Genomic DNA, 23,430 nt, shown 5'->3' with positions numbered 1-23,430 from the left:
CCACATTTTAGTGATCACTGTCCTTTGTTGCCTGATGGCCAATGTCTTAAGCACTGTTGTTTTCTATATTTGGTTCAGATTTTCAGTTGTTTCAGGTAGGAAGGTAAATCTGGTCCCTGCTACTCTATCTTGTTTAGAAACACAAGTTTGTATTTAGGTTAAATATTGTTTTTATGTGCTTTCAGTGAAGCTACTATATAGGAATTCTTGATTCAGCTCTGTGTTTGTAAACAAAACAGTGGCAAAATAACAGGAAGAATCCATAGAAAGTGGGCAAAGTATATGCTTGGTTATCATCTGCCAGGAGGAGTCTGGAGTTTGGGGAAAAAAAAAAACATAGTGAGATTTACCAAGTGTACAAAATCAGACCACAAAATGGTTAATAATAATAATTAGACTTCTAAGGACACCATGAATACAAGACTGTAGTTGATTATAGAAATACAGTGATATAATAGGCAAGCTCAAATGGAGACAAAGGAAGACTAGGATTCTAGTTTTTGCATGGACACTGTGAGATATTGGCAAGTGACCTAACCCATCTAAGTATTATTAATACAAATAACATGGTGAATTGGAATTAGATTTCTGGACAGCATTCACAGGAATTCTGATCGAACAAATTTGAAGTGGGGCCTTCAAATCTCTGTTTTTGTTAAGTTTTATACAGGTTATATTGATGCAAAACTAGTTTGGGAGTCTGCTGATAAGATGAGCTCTTACATGGCTTTTCAGCCCTAGCCTTACCCATATTTAACTTTTAGTAATGATAATACTAGCTATCGTTTGTTGGACACTGCATATGTACCGTCTTGGGTGCCTTACATACATGTCCTCTAGTCCCCTAGTCTTACACAGCAGATCTTATTATCCTCATTTTCTGAAAGAAGATTGATATTTCTTTCTTAAGATGGCCTAGGAAAGTGCCCAAGGCCACATATGGAGTCTGCCTAAAAACATAAATTTTATTTGTGACCTGGCACCAAAACTGTGCTTTTTCTATTTAATCATGTTACCTATCAAAAGACTAGCCTGTATATCCTTAATGTTTTAATATTATTGGTTCATGTCAGTCCAGTTTGTCAAAGGTAAAATATTATTTTATAAGAAAGGGTCTTAAATATTCTAGAGAAGCATAAACTGTAGTGTTCTACAGATAATGGAAAAATAATTTTAAAATACTAGTACTTTATTGAACACTTATTTACACTAGGCTAAAGGCTGTATTACATTATTTATTTCAGTGATTTTTATGTGTTTCTTAGGGACAATTTGTCCATTGTCTATATATTATAAATCAAATTAATGTTTTGACTTAAGCCCTTTATAATACCTTTAAAATATGATACTTCATGTCCATAGGTAATTTATATGTGCTTACTATTTTCATGTATATCTTCCCTTTTAGCCTCTTCCACTTATCATCTCTTTATTTTTGTTTCTATTAGTTTCTTTCATTCTATTGTCATTTTTTCCCTTTTTATAATTCAAGGCAGTGCTTAAGAGAAGTCCCCTCTATGTATTTATTTCTTGTTTTCAATTTTAAAACACTTGATACTGTTATTTCATATCAGAAATGGGTAGAGACATTCATACCATCCAGGTGTGAAGAAATTGAGAGAAAGTTATATGGATCAGGCATAAAGATACTGCTGTGAACCCTGTGATTCAGGTGAAATAGAAAATATTTATATTTCAGAAGTTTTACCAAGATTCGAAGGAAGAATAAAATTAACAAAAATGAAAACTTTTTATGTCCTGGCCAGATCTTTCATAAATATATGTAATATTTATTTGTAAAGTACTTTGAGTATTTGAGGCAATGTTTGGATTGAGGTCACCGATTTAAATTCTGTCCATTCCCTCTCTTTCCTACCAATTGCCTTTGTCTCCCCTCTCCCTCTATTTCATTGGAGATTTTCCCAAACTTGAGCTGATCTGAATGGAGTTACAAAGTGAAATTAACTAATTCCCTTGAAAGAAGTAAGGGTAGCAATACTTTAGAAAGCTTATTAATTCCTCTTTTCACTCTGCCTCCCTGCTCTGCTCTCAGACCTCACTTGGAACCCCTGGAGAAGGAAAATTAACAAGCCCCCTGAAGCTGAACCACTACAACCTTCCAAGGGAATTGGCTCATTTCACTTTGCTGCTCCATTTGGAGCAGTTGGGGGTACTGGTCTTGAGGGAAATAATAGGACCTAGTGCTTGACATCCTTTACATTTTTAAATAAAATTCTACTAAGTTTTCTCATCAAACTAAAAAATGGTATTCACCATATGCCTACATCACTGGTTTATATACTGAAACAAGCTACTCGTACATCTTCCTCTATTTTCGTTTCTTAATCCCGTTAGAACCTTCCAAATTCTTTTTGATCCCTGATACTAAATAACTTCTTTCCTAAATGTCCAGTGATTGTGTTTATCAGTAAGCAACAAATAGTTAAGTCATTTCTTTTTCTAGTGGAGTTCTGACTAGAATGCCCTCTGCCCCCACTTCCTTTTCAGAATCCAAGATACTTTCCTTGGTGCTTGTTTAGGATATTCAGTCCTGGTCTTTTAAAGCAGAAGTATTCTACATCATGCCTATTTCTATGCTTCACCCAGAGAGCATCACAGAAAGAAATCAGATGGCCCCTAGTAGCTCTGGCAATCCTCTCATTCCTAAATTCTCTTAATGCTTCTGTAACATGACCACACTTTCAGATTCACAACCCATTCTTTTTCTAGGTTAACAAATTCATAGGACATTAACAGTTTCACACTGTACTCTGGGGGCATTTTAGTATTAATCTCTTTACATTCTGAGCCTTACCCATTTGAGTCTTCTCAGTTCCTCTCAAAGATATTTTAATGATGGAGCTTCATTTTTGCCCTATGGTGACTAAATTTCTTCAGTTCCCATTTGTGTAGAAGTTTCATAAAAATCCTGCTCATAGTCTGAAATGAATTGCTTTTTGTAGAATGGCCCTTCAAGTAGTTCCAGACTAATGAGAGCAAACAAGATGGACTTGCACAAGTTAACATTCAAAAATATATAATGTTTAAAGTAACTATCATATCACCCACAGGCAGTCTGGACAATCAGAGGTAGATGCTTCTTTTTTATATTAATCACATATATTTCTGTGGATCATCAATTGCTGTTGCATGCTTTTGTGTTGTGAATGTATTAAAAAGTATTCTTTTTGAAAATAATGGAAAACTCCAGTTTTGACATCAGAGCCTCTGACAAGTGAATCTGTTCTCATTATCTCAACATCTATCTTGGCTTGTAAAAATCCTGCAGGTTTATGATGCATCACGGTATCCTTCACTACCTCCTCTTGTTCTTAAACATAAAGCTGCCACTTATGCTAGAACAAGCTTGATAAGATTGTCTTATAGATCCAATCCATTTAAAGGGAACATTGCTGCCGACACTAACATCCTTTTGCCACAGCTCTTCTCTGCCTGAGTTAGAATATTATGCTCGAGAGTTAGAAGGATGAAGTGCAGATATACTATATGCACAAAATTACCACTCACTCCTAAAGGGTTAGAGCCTTAAATATCAAGATATTCATTCTAATATGGACAGAGGAAAAGTGCTGTTTTTGCACTTTCTTAAATGAGGCCATAGACTTCAACCACCTACTGTACTATCCTTAGTAAGTGGACAATAAGAAGAATAATAAACCGTGGTTCATTTTAGATGTTAACCCACATCCAAATACCTGTATGGCCTTCTCTCTAAGCTGTTTTAAATAAATGGTGTATAAAATACACACCAAGAGAGTCATAAATGGCCAAGGTGATATTTGAGGCCTTATGGGAGGTACTCATTTCAAAAATTCCATGCTCTGTCACCTCTAATGATCTTTGGCTCTTCATTTAGCTGAGAGTTGGCTTTTTAATGAACAAATGCCCTAAGCAGTCTAGATGGCATTCTTATTATGGTCATATATTTTGGAAGTGTGATGGGGAAGAAATTGATATAAGAAGAAGGTGTAAGAGAAGGAAAAGAATACCCGAGAAATGGAGGGCATACATGTCCCCATCAAAGTGATAATAAATGTGGTGGGGTTGCAATGCCTGTGGTGGTGAATGCCAGTTGATGAATGAAGCCTCATATTTTGTACCCCCAAAATTTAAGGATTCTGGATGTATCCAAGTGTTTGTTGTATATAAGTCTGATAGGCACACAATCTAGCCCATAATCAGTGTGCATGTATTTTTTTTCATATTATAGAAATTTGGATGTTCCCTGGGGTTATAAAACAATTCTGGGGTCTTCTGAGGTATTCCAGGAAGTGTGGGACCAAGTAGACTGCTCCTAAACCTCTTGGAATGTCTTGAATTCTTGTAGTTAAGAAAGGAAGAGGAAAAACTGTATAAATAATTTGCCAGATTTCCACTAGTTATCTTGGCCTGAGAACTGTCCCCTTGGAGGTAATCCTGGTGGAGTTTAGAGCACCCTTTTTTTTTTTTCCGACCTCAACAGTCTCAGAAGCTTCTGGACCATAATGGAATCCTGTTAAGAGTTAAATATAAGTATCTCAGCAGTGTCATGGGCTTCTAAATCAGGCAACAAGAGGATATTCAAGTATCATTACCTCTAACTCAATTAGCCTGGGTCATGAAGCTCAGGGACATTTGATTATCTTCAGTGATTGATTGTGGCTCCTAAATGGCTCTATTCCATATGGAAGCATCTTTTCCTTACATTTGAAACAAAATATTTGAAACTAAGGTTTATATTAGCTCCTGTAAGCACACTTGCAAAATTATATTTGATAAATCTTTGGGTTTTGAAGCCACATACCATTTTAAAGCATATTGTGTCAAATGACATGGTTCCAGTTATACCTCGAGGAATTATTGGCTTTTTGTCATCAAACAAAGATATTTGCTTTTGTACTATATAGGGACTCTGGACTAATCAAGAAGCACAAATGACATGTAATAATTGCTTTAATATAATTCTATGTGACTTACTTGTCACTCATGTATAGATTAGACTTGCATGTATATTTTCAGCATATTAAACTTGCTTCCAGTATCTTTTAGATTTTTTTTAATTGCAGAATGTTTTTATTAATTTGGATGACTGGGAGCCAAAGAAAGGTAGCTTCTGGAAATTCCTTTCCATGTATAAGTCTCCAGATTCAAATAGTTTTTATTAAGTTAATGTTATATATCAACTTCAGAACCCTGACATTTCACTTATTTACAGTGAGACATGAGTAGATAGAAATAGCCATATACTTTGTTTTTCATTCTGATATGTGTTTAAAACCTGTGATGTCAGAAAGATGAAATCAGTTTCTGACAAGGGTATTGACCAGGGTATCTGTAATTCACAAGTGATGAGAAGGGAAGAGTTAATGGGATTTTTTAATATGCTGAATAGGGCTTTTCTGCTGAATAGCACTACATTGTCTGAGAGCAACAGCTCTTGAATATTAAAAGAGAACCATTTTGTCTTGTCCTGTTGCCATGGAAGGAGAGAAAGTGATTTTAGAAAAACAAACAGGAAAAGTCTCGAAGAAATTAGATAGATTTGAAAACAATTTGCCTGGTGGTATTCCTTTTGCCCAAACTGTATATATGTGTAAGAGGAGGGCAGGGCAAATAATCCATCCTTCCATTGTTTTGAAGACAGAGTAAAGCTCTATTGCTGTCCTTGAGACAGTGCAGGATGGGGGTGCTAAGGCAGGATGAAACTAGTATGTAGCTAGTATACATATTGGGACTGTCCTTTCATTGGGCATTCGTAGCTGCACTTACTGCACCACCTTAGAGGCAGCACAAGCTACTTTTTGCTTTTACTTGGCCATATTTTTGTCATAGGAAAGAAAATTTTAAAAATTATTTTATCTCCATGGATTGAAAATCTTTATGTTATGCTCCATTAAAAAATAAAAACAAGTTCAAAGTCTCAGTGCTTTACAATAATAACAGTTTATTTCCTACTCTGTCAATGTAGATTCTAGGAGAGCTGTGGGTCTGCCTCACATATCTTCCTTATTTGGTGATTGAGACTGAAGGAAAGAGCCTTACCTTAGTTTTGTGGCAAAAGGAAAGAATAGTGACAGAGCCATGGGATGGCTCTTGAAGCATCTACCCAGAGGTAGCAGATATCACTTTTACTCACATTGCATTGGCCATAGTAATTTACATGGCCAAGTGTGATGTAAATGACCTCCTCAGACCATGGAGTATGCCTTTCCCAAAGAGAAGCATTTCAAGTCACATGGCAACAGATAGAGGCATATAATCTTCTTTTAGGAAGGAAAATGAAAATACATAATTGAGATAAATAATGCCATCCTCATCACCCTTGATCGGTTTTGAAGGCTTATGGAAATAAAATGGGATACATTGGAGGCTGTAGATCTTGCTTCTTAAGTGTATAAGGAGATAGGCTAGCAGTGATTCCCACGATTTAGAGTTCCTGAGGATCACCTAAATAAGTTGTTAAAAATGTAGGTTCTCTCAGCCCAATGCTCATCATTCATCATTCAAAGAATAGACAAAGAAAGTATTTTATACACACACACACACACACACACACACACACACACACCATGGGATTCTATTCAGTCATAAAAATGAATGAAATAATGGCATTTGAAGCAACCTGGTTGGAACTGAAGACCGTTATTCTAAGTGAAGTAACTCAGGAAAGAAAAACCAAACATCATATGTTCTCACAAGTGGGAGCTATGAGGATGCAAAGGCATAAGAATGATACAGTGGACTTTGGGGACTCGGGGGAAAGGGTGGGAGGGGATGAGAGATAAAAGACTATACATTGGGTACAGGGTACACTGCTTGGGTGATGGTTGTACCATAATCTTAGAAATCACCACTAAAGAACCTAGTCATGTAACCAAATACCACGTGTTCCCAAAACCCCATTGGGAAAAAAAAAAGAAATAAACGAAAGGAGGAACAATTAAAAACAAAACAGTCCTGTTCTAGAAAAAGGAATACAAAGCATAACTAAACTAGGCATGAACTTTTGGGTGATAAAGTTACAAACAAAATAAAGACTTGATTACCATAAAGATCAGGACTGTGATTACTTTTGAAAAGAGAGAAGGGACTGTGATTAGGATAGATGGATGGAAAAATTATATTTTTTAAACCTAGCTGTGGTTATAAGGGTATTTGGTTTATTTTATATAGTCTTCTATATCTGTTAGATTTTACAATAAAAAGTTTTTTTAAAACACTGAGAAAAAAAGAGCAGGTTCTCTGACACAAGACAAGGATGCTCTCACTCACCACTTCTATTCAACATCGTATTGGAAGTCTAAGCTAGAGCAATCAGGCAAGAGAAAGAAATAAAGCACATCCAAATAAGAAGAGAGGAAGTCAAACTATCCCTGTTAGTAGATGACATGATGCTATATCTAGAAAACTCCATAGTCTTCAGCTGATAAACAATTTCACCAAAGTTTCATGACACAAAATCAATGTAGTAAAATCACTAGCATTCTTATACACCAACAACAGCCAAACTGAGAACTAATTCAGGAAGGCAATTCCATTCACAACTGACAACTGCCATAAAAAAAATAAAATAAAATACCTAGGACTACAGATAACCATGGAGATAAAAGATCTCTACAATAAGAATTACAAAACACTGTCAAATAAATCAGAGGAGACACAAACAAATGGAAAAACATCCCATGCTCACGGATAGGAAGAATCAATATCCTTAAAATGGCCATACTGCCCAAAGCAATGTATAGATTCAATGCTATTCTTATCAAACTACCCACAACATTCTTCAGAGAACTAGAAAAAAATTTTTAATTCATATGGAACCAAAAAAGAACCCTAATAGCCAATGCAATCCTAAGCAAGAACAAAGCTGGATGCATCACACTACCTGACTTCAAACTATACTACAGGGCTACAGTAACCAGAACAGCATGATACTGATACAAAAACAGGCACATAGACCAATGGAACAGAATAGAGAGCCCCAAAACAAGGCCACAGATCTACAGCCATCTGATCTTCAACAAAGGTGGCAAAAACAAGCGATGGAGAAAAGACTCCATATTCAATAAATGGTGCTGGGATAACTGGCTAGCTGTATGCAGAAAATTGAAACTGGACCCCTTCCTTAAACCGTATACAAAAATTCACTCAAGATGGATTAAAGACTTAAATGTAAAACCCAAAACTCTAAAAACCCTAGTGTCTTCTAGGGTTTTCTTATAGTTTCTTCTAGATTTTCTTATCTAGGCAATACCAATCAGGCCACAAGCATGGGCAAAGATTTCATGACAAAGGCACCAAAAGCAATCCCAAAAAAAGCAAAAATTTAAAAATGGGATCTAATTAAATTTAAGAGCTTCTGCACAGGAAGAGAAACTGTTAACAAACAGACAACCTACAGAATGGGAAGAAAATACTTGCAAACTGTGCATCTGACAAAGTTCTAATATCCAGCATCTATAAGGAACTAAGACAAATTTACCAAAGAAAAACAACCCCATTAAAAAGTGGGCAAAGGACATGAACAGACACTTTTTTTTTTTTAAATAAAAGACATACATGTGGTCAACAAGCATTGAAAAAAGGCTCAATATCACTGACATTAGAGAAATGCAAATCAAAACCACCTCACACAAGTCAGAATGGCTGTTGATAAAAAGTCAAAAAGTAACTGTTGCTGACAAGGTTACAGAGAAAAGGAAACACTTGTACATTGTTGGTGGGAATGTAAGTTAGTTTAACCATTGTGGAAAGCAGTATGGTGATTTCTCGAAGGGTTAAAATCATTCAACCATAAAGACACATGCACACGAATGTTTTTGTTTTGTTTTTTTTTCTTTTTGAGATGGAGTCTCGCTTCATCACCAGGCTGGAGTGCAGTGGCGCGATCTTGGCTCACTGCAACCTCTGCTTCCCAGGTTCAAGCAATTCTCTTGCCTCAGCCTCCCGAGTAGCTGGGACTACAAGCACACACCACCATGCCCAGCTAACTTTTGTATTTTTAGTAGAGACGGGGTTTCACCATGTTGGCCAGGATGGTCTCAATTTCTTGACCTCGTGATCCACCCGCCTCGGCCTCCCAAAGCGCTGGGATTATAGGTGTGAGCCGCTGCGCCCGGTCACGAATGTTTATTTAAGCATGATTCACAACAGCAAAAATACAGAATCAACCTAAATGCTCGTTAGTGACAGATTGGATAAAGAAAATGTGGTAGATATACACCATGGAATATGACGCAGCTATAAAAAAAAACAACGAGATCATGCCTTTTTGTGGGAACATGGACAGAGCTGGAGGCTATTTGCCTTAGCAAACTAACAGAGGAACAGAAAACCAAATACTACATGTTCTCACTTATAAGTGAGAGATAAATGATGAGAACTCATGAACATAAAGGGAACAACAGACACTGGGGTCTGTTTGAGCATGGAGGGTTGAAGGAGGGAGAGGAGCAGAAAAAGTAACTGTTGGGTACTAGGCTTAATATATGGGTGATGAAATAATCTGTAAAACAAACCCATGTGACATGAGCTTACCTATATAACAAACCTTCACATGTACCCCTGAAACTAAAATAAAAGTTTTAAAAAATGCAGGTTCTCAATATCACCTCTCCTCCATCTCACCCCGACTCTCACTTCCAATATGGTAGTTTGCACTGAGGTCCAGGAATCTGCATTTGAAGTTTCTTGGCAACATTTTCTGAAACACTGACCCAGATGAGCTCTGTCTTCAGTCATGTGGTTGTGCTGTAAGAAAAAATAGTATCCAGAGAAATAGTTTCTATGAATTCCCAATCCTCAGCTTTCAATATTTCACAGTCCCTATATTTTGGTATCCCTTTTATTCTTCTCTCTTCTCACTCATGGTAAAAGGAGAATAGAAAAGTAACACAAGTCCAGATATGTTATAAAAGAGGATTAATATTATCAAGAGGGGAGTTTATTTGTCCTCCTGTAAGCATTCTACCCTAGAGAATTAGAAACACACTGGGGAGTAGATTCCTTCAAAAGACCATAAGATCAGTTATTTTTGCATTCGTTTTCACCATTTCAGGATGCAAAGTTATCAGAAAAGATAACTTTGTCTCAAGCCAGCTGGGACACTACCAGGATGTGACTAGAATTCTTTAAGGAGGACAGATAGGTATCAAAGGGGAAAAGAAGAAGAAGGGGAGGAAGAAGAGGAGGAGGGGGAGGAAGGAGGAGGAGGAGAAAAGGGCAGGGAAGGGAGATGGGGAGGAAAAATGTAGAACAGTTCTCTGGGTGGCCTTGGACCAGCCCTATTGTCCTCCCTTTTCTCATTTCTAGTTCTCAAGAACAGCTGTAGAATGTTCTGGGAATGCAACATTCTGAGATAAGGAGGGCTGGCTGGAACAGCCTGAGCTCTGTTCTGGGACCCCGCTTTACTGAAATAAGATAACCTTCAATGTTTTAGCCCAGCAAATCTCATTGCCCCACGGCATAAAACCAAGGGTGAGAGGCTTTCTGGGGTCCCTCAGCTGATACAAGTGGGGTATGCATGGAGGACACTCCATCTATCCTGGGCAAATTTCTTGAGCCTTGCAGACTGGCTTACAATGTGTCACGGGCTTCTGTCGTCTTGCTGCCTATCTGTAAGTAGTAAAAAGTCTCTTCACGCAGCTTGTTGTATGCACAGGTGTTTTCTCTCACTGGACTCAGACAAGTTGGTGACCAGCGCACAGTAAACTTGCTTCACAACAAGAGGAGAAGGAATTCCAGGTAGATCGACCTTCTATTCCTCTGGGTATAACTCTGATCCGCTGTGAGGAATATTATTATATTATTTCTGGCAGTGGGCCACAGTGGTACACCATTTGGGATGTGGTTGGGGGTAGGCTTAGAAATTCAGAGTGGAGCATACTATTAAACTTATGTTAAGAATCAGGATGGGTTTTGTCTACTATTTTGATTCTATTAATAGCAGGAACCTGAAGATAACAGGACCTTGCCATGCCAGTTACTATTTCTCATTGCAGTGTTTCTTCTGAGCAGTAACTCTAAGGAATTGGCCAAGCATCATCTTGTTCCTTGTGCTGGGAGGGAGAAGGGCTGGGAGGGAGAGAGCAATGACATTCCTGCTGTGAGGAAAGGGGCAGAAGCATCAACTCCCTTGCATTGTTGTCTTACATGGAAAGTATTCTGTTTCCCACTTTTTTCACTTCACATTGTGTCTTTTGCATTTTTTCTTCTTGCTACAATGTATTTAAAACTAACATTTACATTCGCTAAATTTATGCAATACTCCACCTAGTTACTATATTTTTTCTGCCATTTCCCTATTATTTTGTATTTAAAATATTCACAATACTTGATATTAAAAAAAACCTAAAATAAACATTTTCATGAAAGCTTTTGTCTCCCCAAACCTAGTTCTCTAACATAAATTCTTATTTAATTCCTATGTTTAATGGAAAAATCCTTTTAAAATATGTGATTTTTTTTATTTTTAACATTTTAATTTACATGGGGCTAGATTTCTGTTCTTTCTCACTCACACTATCTCCCCTTTTATTCTTAATTTTGTTTCTTGAGATGAAAAGAGGGAAAAGGGGTGAAGTGAGATCTAGGGGCACACCCTGAAAAGTCAAAGGTAATTTAAATTTTTCTTAGAGCCATTTCTTTACAATGAAATGAGCAAATGGAAATGAAATAAGCAAAAACAAAATAAGAAGAAATAATTAAAAGCAAAGACACAAAAATTCTAAATTAACAGCTTAATAATTTTTTTTTAAGCAGAAAAATTCAAAGCTAGAGTGACTAAACTTTCAATTATGTGGAAGGCTTTAGAGCAGTGGTTCTCAGCCTGGGTGTGTGCCACACTGACATGTTTGGAATGGTGTGGGAAAGAGGATCACGCAGAGAGTGGGGTTAGGAACTAAGCCTAATTTTGAACCTCTTACTCAAATTGCAGCTTAACCATCAAAACCTGGGGATCCTCATCACAATGGTGTGCATAAAGACGTAAGTCTTACTGATTAAAAAGAAATTAAGAACATTGAAAGGGTGAAATTAAAAATACTGGCAGCTCTCAATTTTCTAATTCATATGTATCCATTTCAGTTACCATGGTTTAGTTAAGTAACACCAGTCCCTCAATAACATGGTTCACGTTTCATTAACTATGGTATATTAACTGCAATTTCATGAAGTTCTAACCTCACTGATAGCACTTCAGTTCAGAAATCACTACATAAATATCAGATGCACATCATGATGAGTGACGGATCACCTCAGTATGGCTACTGCACATCTGTTACTCAGTTACCACCCAGCAAAGCATGTAATTGTGTTGCCTCCATTTCTTCCCATGATAAACTCACATGACATTTTACAAAACGGATGATTAAAAGAAGGAATTGTGCAACAGATGAAAGTGCAGCCAAGAAATGGAAAGCAATAATGCTGGATGTGAAATTAGATCCGATAAGAAAACAGCTGACTATGGAATATTGACATTGCTGTCATTTCAGTTTCTAGGTATGAGGCCAGAGAAATGTACTAAAAGAGAACTTAACATAAATGAGAAAGGTAGTTGTGATGAACAGAATGAAGATGTCCTAGAGGAAGTAATGCTGGCAGAAAATTTTCACATTAGAAAAAACTCTTGGAGGTGTTTCAAGACACTGAAAGAACGAAGAATACAATGCGGGAAGCCGATCCGAACTTAGAAAAGCGTATGATAATTCCCCAGTGCGTAAAGAAAGATGGTGCTCCACATTGTTAGTTACATGACAAGGAGACAAGCATGGTTTAAACTACTTTTGATAAGTTTTTATGAAAAGTAACTTTAGTTTTAAACATTTCTCATGTTTTAAGTTATATTGTACTAGGTATTAGTTTTACTATTTTTATTTGCTTGTACCTTTGTCAATGACAGCAAGAACGATTTTGATGTTTTGACAAAACTTTTTAAAGGCCAAGGCCCAATCATTAGTTTTCTCATTGATTATTAAGATTGCTTTGCACAATCATCTTTGCAGTCCCACACTATTGTGCTTGTACTGAGGATTATCTGTACCTTATTTACTGTTACATAGTAACTTCAATACTGTCTCATCTAGTCCTCACAATAACTTGCTGAATGAAGCATGCATTATTATTTGTATTTAACAGAAAAGAGAGACTTTAGAGAAATCAAGAAATATGTTTAAATTTACACTTACTCTTGGCTGAGCTGTGGTCCTGCAGTTGTCCCGTATTCTCTCTTCACTACAACGCTGCAGAGACTTATTCCCCTCAGCTGCCCTGTCTGTCAGACAAGCACACCATGCACGTTACATTCCCAGAGTTCCAGTTATATCCCCTCCCACCCAGGGGCTCCTCTGTTTTGCAGGGTTCACTGTGGTCTCAATCTGGGTCTTGCCTTTGTAGATCAATCGCTCTTTTGTTTCTCTACTATTCAGGGCATATTGTTGTTGCTGTTTTAAAAACATCTAACTCTCTCTTTTCTAATGAAACTGATTGTGTGTTTTTCCACAAGGCCAGACTCTCCTTTCCTATGATCAAATAATTAAAGGTAATGAATTAATGGAAGAAGCTTGCCGACCCCTTCCAGTGACCATTAGAATCCCAAGACTTCATCCCAGTCCTTTTTCTTCCTCAATCATCAAGCCCATCACTTTTTTCTTCTTACATCTTGTGGATTTGTCTCTGCTCTCAATCTCTGTTTCTAGATATAAATTTAAACATTCATCATCTCTGCTGTAGTATATTCGTTTATTTTATAAACGCTGATAACACTATGTTCCAGACATTCTTTTAAATGCTTTAGAGCTTTACAAATATTAGTTTATTTAAAACCTCTTAACAGCTACATGAGGCAGATACTATATTATCATTCCCATTTATAATTGAGAAACTGAGACAGAGGCTTAAAGTAACTTTCCTAAATTCACACACCTGGTAAGTGATAGAGAAAGGATTTGAAACCAGGCAGTCTAACTGCAGAATCCATGCTTTAAGCACTGTTTTAGAAGGTATCTCATTCATTCATACATTCATGCATTTATCCATTTAGCAAACATTTATTAAGTGCTTATCGTATCAAATACTGTAATAGAGAAGAAAGAAATGTATAAAAAATAAGTGGAGAAATGTTTTATAGATTACATCACAGGTCAGGGTTAAAGTAAAGACACTAAGGAGTGAGCGGTCAAGTCTAAACAAGAAAGGCAGAGAAGAAATTTAAAATAGATGAGTCTTGAAATATGTGTGGGCAGTTACCTGGGAAACAGAACACTGCATTTTAAGGGCAAAAGCATTTTAAAATAGAGGGAGGGCTGATAACAAAGGCATGGAGGCATGAATAAACTGGTATGTTTGAGCCACTTCCACGTGGTTGAAGCAAGGATTGAGGTAGGGTTTAAAGTGAGACGAAAGGTTGAAAACACAGGAAAGATCCAACGTCAGGGGCAAGGACTTGGTTCTGGCAATGAAACTTGAGTGTACATCTGACTCATGCACTTCTGCCTGGGGCAACACAATTAGACTGAAGGAAGCTAAAACAAGGGAACTTGTATTCTAAACAAATCACCAAGTTTATTTTGGGGTAAAATAGTTTGAGAGCCACTGCTGCAGGTACGCCAGGCCTCCGTGATCTGGCTTCCGGTTTGAGTACTCTGCAGAGCACTTCACAGAGAGCTTCATTCTGCACCATGGGAGATTGAGCTTTCCTCTTAACAGAACGAGTCCATTCTTATTCATTTCTCCTTTGGAAAAACCAGTACTTGTGGAGTGACTCCATGTTAAATTCCTTCTGTATAGAGAAGCATATCTTGGTTCAATTTTACATAATTTCACCATGCTAGGCACTTTGAGTTATTGCAAAGATGAGAAAAAAATAGATTTGGCTTTTAGCAGCTCAACATCTAGTCATCCCCAATCTATTTTTCATATCTCATTATAAGAGTGTGATCATTTTAAAAATTTGCATAAGAGATCTTACATAGTATATGAACACTAAAGCTGGCTAGCATTCTTAGCGTTATACAGTGCATCCTGCATTCACGGATGGGAAAGGGGCATCACTACTTAATGGCTACAGAAGGTCTCCTGACTCTGGGCTCATGCAGTTTTCCACCACATCGTGTTCCTTCTCACCCCAGGTTAATTCCTTCTTTGATGCATATTCTTTCTTGAACATTCACATATAGTTTTCTATTTTCCAGAGCACTCTTTCCTCCTCCTTTTTACCTGTGAACTCCTACTAACCATTATAGTCTAAGCTTAGCAACACTTCTTCTGCCAAGCCCTTCCTGACCATCAAAGTTGTGGCTAAGTGCCCATTTTAGTAACCTGCTGTACTAGTACATTTTTACACTGCTGTAAAGAACTACCTGAGACTGGGTAATTTATGAAGAAAAGAGGCTTAATCGACTCAGTTCCATAGGCTTAACAAGAGGCATGACTAAGAGGCCTCGGGAAACTTAAAATCATGGCAGAAGGCAAAGAGGAAGTAAGTCCGTCTTACCACGGCAGAGCAGGAGAGAGAGAGCAAATGTGGAAGTGCCACACACTTTCAAACAACCGTATTTCCCGAGAACTCACTTACTAACATGAGAATAGCAAGGGGGAAGTCCGCCCTTGTGATCCAATCACCTCCCACCAGGTCCTTCCTCCAACACATGGGGATTACAATTTGAGATGAGACTTGGGTGGGGACACAGCCAAACCGTATCACCTGCAGTAACACTTTAATAAACAAATGTCTACCCGGATGTTTTCTCCACTAAACTGAAAACTCCTGCAAGATGGCACTTTCCCTGATGTATACCGTGTTGTGTGCCCTGAGACTGCTAAGCAAATGCCTAGCAGTCTCAGGACACACAACAGGGTGTACCTTGATGACTTAGGAATTAACGAATGGATGGATGATGGATCCTCTGTATTTCCTTTTATGAGGAAGAGATTAATTTGTACTTATTCCAATAAACCCACAACAGATTTGTATTTAGGGGCATTCATTCAGTTTCAAGGAGCTGCAACAGTTGAATATTCAGTGCTGTTTTTGTGATAATATTTGACATTGAAGATTATATTAAAATTGATGTTGGTGTTTGTACAGGCATTTTTGAACATTAATCAAACAATGACAGGGGAAATATTGCTACAAGTTATGAAATTAAGTAGTTGAGGAATGATACAACCAAAGTAAGCAATAGAAACTCTAGTTTTTGTCTAGTGAGGGTGGGGGTTTGGGGAAGATATAAAACCTAGGCTACTCAATCTACTTTCAGCTTCTCATCTACTTCTAGAACCATAAAATATTAATGTATAAGTCACTTTTAAAAATCCTTTATTTGACCTCCAAACAATTTAAGAATTGCTGTAATATCTGTGAAAAGTGGCCCTCTACCCAGTATTTTAATTCTTTGAAATAGTCTCTTTACTTCAGAATAATTAGAAAACTCAAAATAGTAATAGTAATATTAATAATCTTCTCTAAGGTTGTAATCTGGGCTGAGCACAGTGCTAGATGTCAAATATACATAATCTCATATAGCTTTCACAGCAATCATATGAAAACTGTTATTACCCCCATTTTACTAAAAGGGAATAGCCAAGACTGAGAGAAGGCAAAAACGTAAGTCCTCATCTGCTAGCAATTATTGGTGATGTGATTTTATACTATTTTCTCAATGACTGCAAAATCCAAAGCCTTTCTTATGAAATATACAAGTTCTCAAATAATGTATTGTTTATATTAATGACAGTTTTTACTTCCCTAATTTTATATATTCATTTTAGTTTTGTCTTTTAGAGCAGCCCAGAAAAATCTCATCCCTCTTTTTCAGCACAGTCTTTCAGAAATTTGAAAATCGTTATTATATACCCTGTAAAACATTTCTACATGAATGGAATTAGTGCCTTTATAAAAGAGACCCCAGAGAAGTATCTTGTTTCTTCTGCCATGTGAGGACACAGTGAAAAGACAGCCATCTATGAAGAGGACCCTCGCCAGACACCAGATCTAGTGGCACTTTGGTCCTGGTCTTTTAAGACTCCAGGAGCGTGAGGAATAAAACACCCAGTCTGTGATATTTTGTTATGTTAGACTGAATGGAATAAGACAATGTTATGGACTGAATTGTTTCCCCTAAAAATTTACGTGTTGAAGACTTCACACCTGAGTACCTTAGAATGTGACCTTACTTGGTGATAGGGTGTTTACAGAGGTAATCAAGCTCAAGTAAGGTTATAAGGTGGAATTTAATCCTGCGTGACACATTTCCTTATAAAAAGGGGGAATTTCAACACAGAAACATGCATATAGGGAAGGTGATATGAAATTGCAGGGAGGACACCATCTACAAGCCTAGGAGACAGGCCTGGAACAGACAAAAGACCCTCCCCTCACAGCCTTCAGAAGGAACCAATCTTGTCAACATCTTGATTTCAGATAGCTAGCCTCCAGAACTGTGAGAAAAAACATTTCTGTTGTTTAAGCGAGCCGGTTTGTGATGGAACTTAGTTATGGCAGCCCTAGCAAATGAATACATCTACAGATTCTTCAGCTATCTTTTACAACACTTTGTTTCCCGTTGGGTTTTGACCACAGGCATTTTAATGTAGCAATACCCCATTTGAAATTTAATGTCAAGGCTAAACAGATGTAGTCTGACAAGTGAAAAGGAGAGAGAAATGGTTAGCTTAATTTCTCTTTTTTCTAGTTACTGTTCCTCAACACACTATGAGTTGTATTGAGTTCAAACAGCTGAAACTTTGGATTCAGAGTGAGCTTCTGCTTTTTGGATGCACAAACAATGCTTTGAAACCCTTGTGGAGAGGGGAATCCTTCTCCACAAAGTCAGCAGCTCATTAATCATAGACACAAAATTTGGAGAAAAAAATGAACTTTCTATTTTTCTCCATTTTCTCTCTTTGATGACGCAGAAATGGAAATACATTTTTGTAATACATCTTATCTCAGATCACTAAGCTGAAAGCAATCTACATAGCCATAAATTTGGAAATAACAAGTATAAAACATTTCAGAGTGAAGGAAAAATTTTTTAAAAAAAGAATTTACTGGCAAGTAAAAGTATCTGTCACAACTGTAACAGGACTCTAAGCAAACATATTAAAAGTAGCATTTCTAATCAAATTCATATTCACCAATATCAGAAAAAAAGTAGAATGGGTATTCTCAGATAACCACTTTCTTTGCAAACAAATGATGACTGTTGAGGAGGAATATATAAATCATGATGTTGACCCCCTTTTTGAAGGTAATGTACCTTGAGTTGTTTTCATAAGGGTGGTGATAAATTCTCCTCATCTATCCACAATCTTTATATGCCCACAAATATACATATGTTGTACAAATATGTACGTGTTTAGGTATATATACATATGTGTGTGTGTGTGTGTGTGTGTGTGTGTATATATATATATATATGTGAAACCAACCTAGAGGAGGATAAGAATTTTAGCAACAATGTTTTCTGTTGCAAAACTAGAAAACTTACATGAATATCAAGCATATGACTTTGAATTAACACCATGGTCCGAATGAGCTAATGGATTAAATTTCAAAAACATTTCACACAATGACATATATGGAATATAAGCCTTATTTTTACAAGCATTCACATAGCCACTATTTACATAGTGACAGAGACATAGAATGTGGTCATATTTTACATAAGCTTGAGATAATGTGACATAGCACGTTAGTAAAAATCTCACTTTATGGGCATGAACTAATGCTTTAAAATAAATCTAAGCTTTTTTCCCCCGAATTTTTAAGAATTGCATTATGTGAGAGCCATGGAATCAGTCTGAAGGAATTATAAAACAAGTCATTGCTCTTGTCACAGGATAATGCTGCCTTATCCTTTACACAGACCCCCTAGACCGTTAGTGACACATCTCTGAATGATTTGCTTAACTCTTGTCCTTTTTTTTTTAACATATACTGTTATCTTTAAGAGTTTTTAAACATCTTATAGCGATGTCATACAAGTATTTACTGGGAAATAAAGCATATGCTAATACTAAAAAACACTCTTGACTCTCAGGAATGTTGGAAAGGAAGTTAGGTGTAGTATACAGTATGCAGAAGTCAGCCATAGGTAGCCTTTTAAGATGGCCGCCAATGATCACCTCCGCCTTCTGGTATTTATAGCCTTGTGTAATCTCCTTCCCTTGAGTGTGAGCTGGAGCTAGCAACTCACTTCTATCAATAGACTATGGCAAATGGGATGGGATGTCGCGTCTGATATTAATTTACAAGAGACCGACTTCAGCCTTGTTGGCATATTCCATCTCTCTCTCTCTCTTCAGCACTTTTTGCTTGTGTGTTTTGATAAGATGAGTTGCTACGTTATGGGCTGCCCTATGGAAAGACCCATGTGGCAAGGAGCTGAGAGTGGCCTCAGGCCAATAGCTGGTGAGAAACTGAGGCCCAGTCTAACAGCCTATGAAGAACCGTATCCTGCCAGCAACCAAGTTCCAAGTGAGTGGGAAAGCTGACCCCCATTTGAGGTTTGAGATGATTGCAACTTCTTTAACACCTTGATTGCATCATGACTGTGCAAGACCCTGGGCCAGAGGACCCAGTTATGCCATGCCCAGATTTCTGACCAACAGATATGTGAGATAGTAAATATTATTGTTTTAAGCCACTAAGTTCTGGGGTAGTTTGTTACACAGAATAGATACTAATTCAAAGACAAATACTGACCATGTTCTATTTTATTGTTAATTTAGGACAGACTGGGGTTTTTTTGTCGATCTGGCTGGAGTGCAGTGGCATGATCTCAGCTCACTGCAACCTCCGCCTCTTGGGTTCAAGCAATTCTCCTGCCTCAGCCTCCCAAGTAGCTGGGACTACAGGTACACGCCACCACGCCTGGCTAATTTTTTTGTATTTTAGTAGAGACGGGGTTTCACCGTGTTGCCCAGGCTGGTCTCAAACTCCTGAGCTCAGTCAGTCTGCCCACCTTGGCCTCCCAAAGTGCTAGGATTACAGGCATGAGCCACCACACCCGGCCAACTCTGTGTTTCATGAGACAGATATAATGCTAAGAAAAGAAAAAGCAGCAGGAATATAAGGATACATTTTGCTGGTTTTGGAGTCAACCTTTCCAAGAATGCATTTCCTCTTTCACATTTTTTTCCTTTGGAAATATTAATCTTAATCTTCATGAATTTGGAATTATATATGATGTTCTTGAACACATTCCTCACTTATTCTAAAAGTAACTTTAATCTATACATATTTAATTGTATTGCTAAAATAACAGAATCTTACTTTTCTATATATATATATTTTGTTTTTTCAAAACAGAGTCTTGCTTTCAACCCAGGTTGGAGTGCAGTGGTGCGATCATGGCCCACTGTGGCCTCAACTTCCCAGGCTTAAGCTATCCTCCCACTTCAGCCTCCTGCGTAGCTGGGACTATAGGTGCATGTCACCACACCTGGCTAATTTTTTTTTTCAGAGACACAGTCTCATTATGTTGCCCAGGCTGGTCTCGAATTCCTGGGCTCAAGTGATCTGCCCACCTAGGCTTTTGAAAGTGCTGGGAATACAGGCACACACCACCATGCCCAGATAATTTTTGTATAAAATATCACTTTTGATAGAACTTCCAGTTATCAAAAAGTCTTGTCCTTGAACTGTTAGTGATCATAGTTTGAATCTTTCTCCAACTAAATATATCTTCAAACTATTGAAATAAACAACAGAAATATACTGATAAGGCTTACCTTGGGAGAGCAGTGCTCAGGAAATCTAACTACTGTCCCAATGCTCAGGAAGGCCAAACTCAAAAGCTGTCTTGTTACAGCAAAAGAACCAACCAGGCATGGTGGTTTGGGGTAAAATCAACATTTTGTTAATGTTTTGTTTTCAGCCTCAAGTTTTTTTCATTTATGAGTCTGATTTCCTTTTGAGGCTGCATCAACAATTTCAGACTGGTTAGATACCAGAATCAGCCACCTTTTGCTTCTTTAGCAGAAATAGTTCTTGTTAAATTGATTTGAAAGAGTTATTATATTGCAAGAATGAGATGCTTCATTTGCCTGTCATTAAGATCAGGTCTTGCAGATGTTTAATTCATATGCTAGCCTTCTGAGGTCAGGATTATTATCCCTATTTAGGGGATCTGGAAACCAAGGCAAAAAGGTTGAGTAATTTATCCTAGGTCACAGGAGGGATCAGTGTCTGAGCTAGGATTACAGTTCAGAAAGCCCCAAATTCCAAGACCTATGATCAGACTGCTCTTATTTCAAGCCGACTTGGCCTACTTAAAATAAGTCCTCCCTCCCTTACTCCTGCCCCCAGGGCACTCTGTTGAGTATTTGAACTGCTGTCAGCAAATGTGAAAGAGGTCTGGAGACACAGCCTAGAAATATACCAGAGATTGACCAGTTGCGGTTGGGCTTCATTATAGCTTGACAGGCAGTTTCTCCTCCAAAATTGGTTTTCATATAGGAATTTTCAAAAGATTTTTTTCAAATGTAGGAATATTAAAGCAATTTATTCGGCCTTCATTAGTCTTTATCTCGTTCATCAGAACTTAAACTATTTAGGAGTAGGAAATAACAGCAAAAGAGGCTGCCTAATCATGGTAAATACTACGACAGAAGTTTGCGTAACTTTGGGAATATATGCTGGTACCTGGTTTTCCATTCAGAATTTTCCCTAATAAGGGTCTCTGCATTTACCAACTACATTTATTTGTTTCCAGAGTTTTATGAGACATGTATTTGAAAAGAAGATACAAAGAAAAATATATGTGTATGTATGTGTGTATTTGTATATGAGTAAAAGTAATAAAATTCTTAAGCCAGTGTGAAAGAGAAAGAGATGTTCAGAAGAAATATTTTTAGAGTACTGGATTTGGAGGCAAAATACCTGGGTTTGCCTGCTTTTTTTTTTTTTTTTTTTTTTGGCCAGTTTTACGATCTTAAGCAAATTATTTAATCTCCTTGAAGGTACAAAGATAAAGCAAATGGCTCTTGGTCATTAAAGAAAGGGTTCAGTGTGGCAGGAAAGATAGATAGATCACCAGCCAGGATACAATGTAATCTGTGCTAAATTAGTGTTATGATCAAAATGCTGAGGGAACATAGAGGCAGCAACATTTAAGCCTAACCTTGATTTCCACTGCATACAAAACAGAAAACATTTTAACTAGAATGACCAGGGCAGGACTTGTGGTGTAAGATTACAAGGCTTAAGTGAGAAAGGTTAAGTCCTGGATGACTGGACTACTTTAATAACCAGGGCAACTTGAGAAAAGTTACAGGAGATGAAGATGAAAAGGAAGAAGGGGGCAAATCTGGGGACCAGGCTAAGGAGCCTAGACTGTGAGACAAAGGGAGATAGCTGTTCATGAATACAGGTATTCATTCATGCCTTCCTTCAAATTTTCATTCATCCATTCATTCATTCAAATTTATATTATCAGGCACCCTAATGCTTTCTAGCAGAGACACAGATGTTAAAAACATCTCTAAGTATACACTTAGAGAGAACTCTCAATGTGGGTGACAGAATGCTTTGAAAGATAGACAAGTAAACAGGCAATTACCGAGGTAGTGAGTACCATGATGGATGCACAGGACACAGAGGCAGAGAGACAGAAGAGCAAAGCTAGCCTGGGAGGTCAGCAAAGACTTTCTGCAAAAGAAGGTGTCTCAGGGGAGTCTTAACAGAGCAACAGGAGGAAGCAAAGGAACAAGAAGGGACAGGATTAAGGGACATGGAAAACAGCATGCATAGAATCAAGAGACATGGACGTGAGACTCGCCCTTTCGATTATTCATAAAGCTTTGTGGAAATGTCACTGACTTTTCCAACTTACTTCAGTGCTGTGGAAAACATTAAGCACCACAGGCCTATGAGGAACTGGAAGGGGTGCCAGTAAAGAACAGATTCAACTAGAGCAACAAGAAGCAGTGATGACTGTGAGTCACAGAGAGACACCATCAGAATTCACACAGCATGTTATTATGCCCGGGACTCATCGTTGCTTAGGGTCAACACAGTTGAACACTAATTTGTTAAATTAAGCTCTAATGATGTTTGCCTCATTCAGTTCCTTTACTGGCCAGGAAATAATTTATTATTCTCATCAAATTAATTGTAAATTGAGAAACTAAGAGATAAAGAGTTGAGGGGGGCCATAAGAGAGCTGATGCTGAAGGGTAGAGGAGACTCTTACAAAGGAAAGGGGATTGGGCTGGCAACTGAAAAGCATGCCTGTTACAACACAGTCTCTCTCTCTCTCTCTCTCTCTCTTTCTCTCTCTCTCTCTCTCTCTCTCTCTCTCTCTTCCCCACCCCTTCTCCAAGTCACTGAGTCCCAGCCTCTCAGAAGACAGAGGTGAGAGGATCACTTGAGCCCAAGAGGTCAAGCCTGCAGTGACCTATGATCTTGACACTGTACTCCAGCCT

General features: G+C 37.7%; 1 protein-coding gene and 1 long non-coding RNA gene across 9 annotated transcripts in view; one reads left to right on the top strand and one right to left on the bottom strand.

Moving 5' to 3' along the window:
• LOC104006213 (uncharacterized) overlaps positions 1-13,293 on the bottom strand; it is a 38,715-nt gene extending 25,422 nt beyond the window's left edge. Inside the window, exons 1-2 of one of the 3 annotated variants that reach the window (XR_001717157.3) lie at positions 13,188-13,293; positions 9,612-9,750 (exon numbers count right to left, since the gene is read on the bottom strand). This is a non-coding gene — a long non-coding RNA (uncharacterized LOC104006213). The remainder of the gene's footprint in view (positions 1-9,611; positions 9,751-13,187) is intronic. The other 2 variants (XR_001717158.3, XR_679826.4) reach the window with 2 other exon arrangements.
• The window catches only part of SLC7A11 (solute carrier family 7 member 11), a 143,541-nt gene continuing 130,390 nt past the window's right edge, over positions 10,280-23,430 (top strand). For 2 of the 6 annotated variants that reach the window (XM_063809003.1, XM_063809008.1), the window contains exon 1: positions 10,493-10,616. The gene's annotated coding sequence lies outside the window, so the exon portion shown is untranslated. The other 4 variants (XM_063809006.1, XM_063809007.1, XM_063809005.1 and 1 more) reach the window with 4 other exon arrangements.

The sequence above is a fragment of the Pan troglodytes genome, chromosome 3 (assembly GCF_028858775.2).
Source record: "Pan troglodytes isolate AG18354 chromosome 3, NHGRI_mPanTro3-v2.0_pri, whole genome shotgun sequence".
Taxonomy (NCBI): Eukaryota; Metazoa; Chordata; class Mammalia; order Primates; family Hominidae; genus Pan; species Pan troglodytes.
This window is presented reverse-complemented; position numbering and strand designations above follow the sequence as displayed.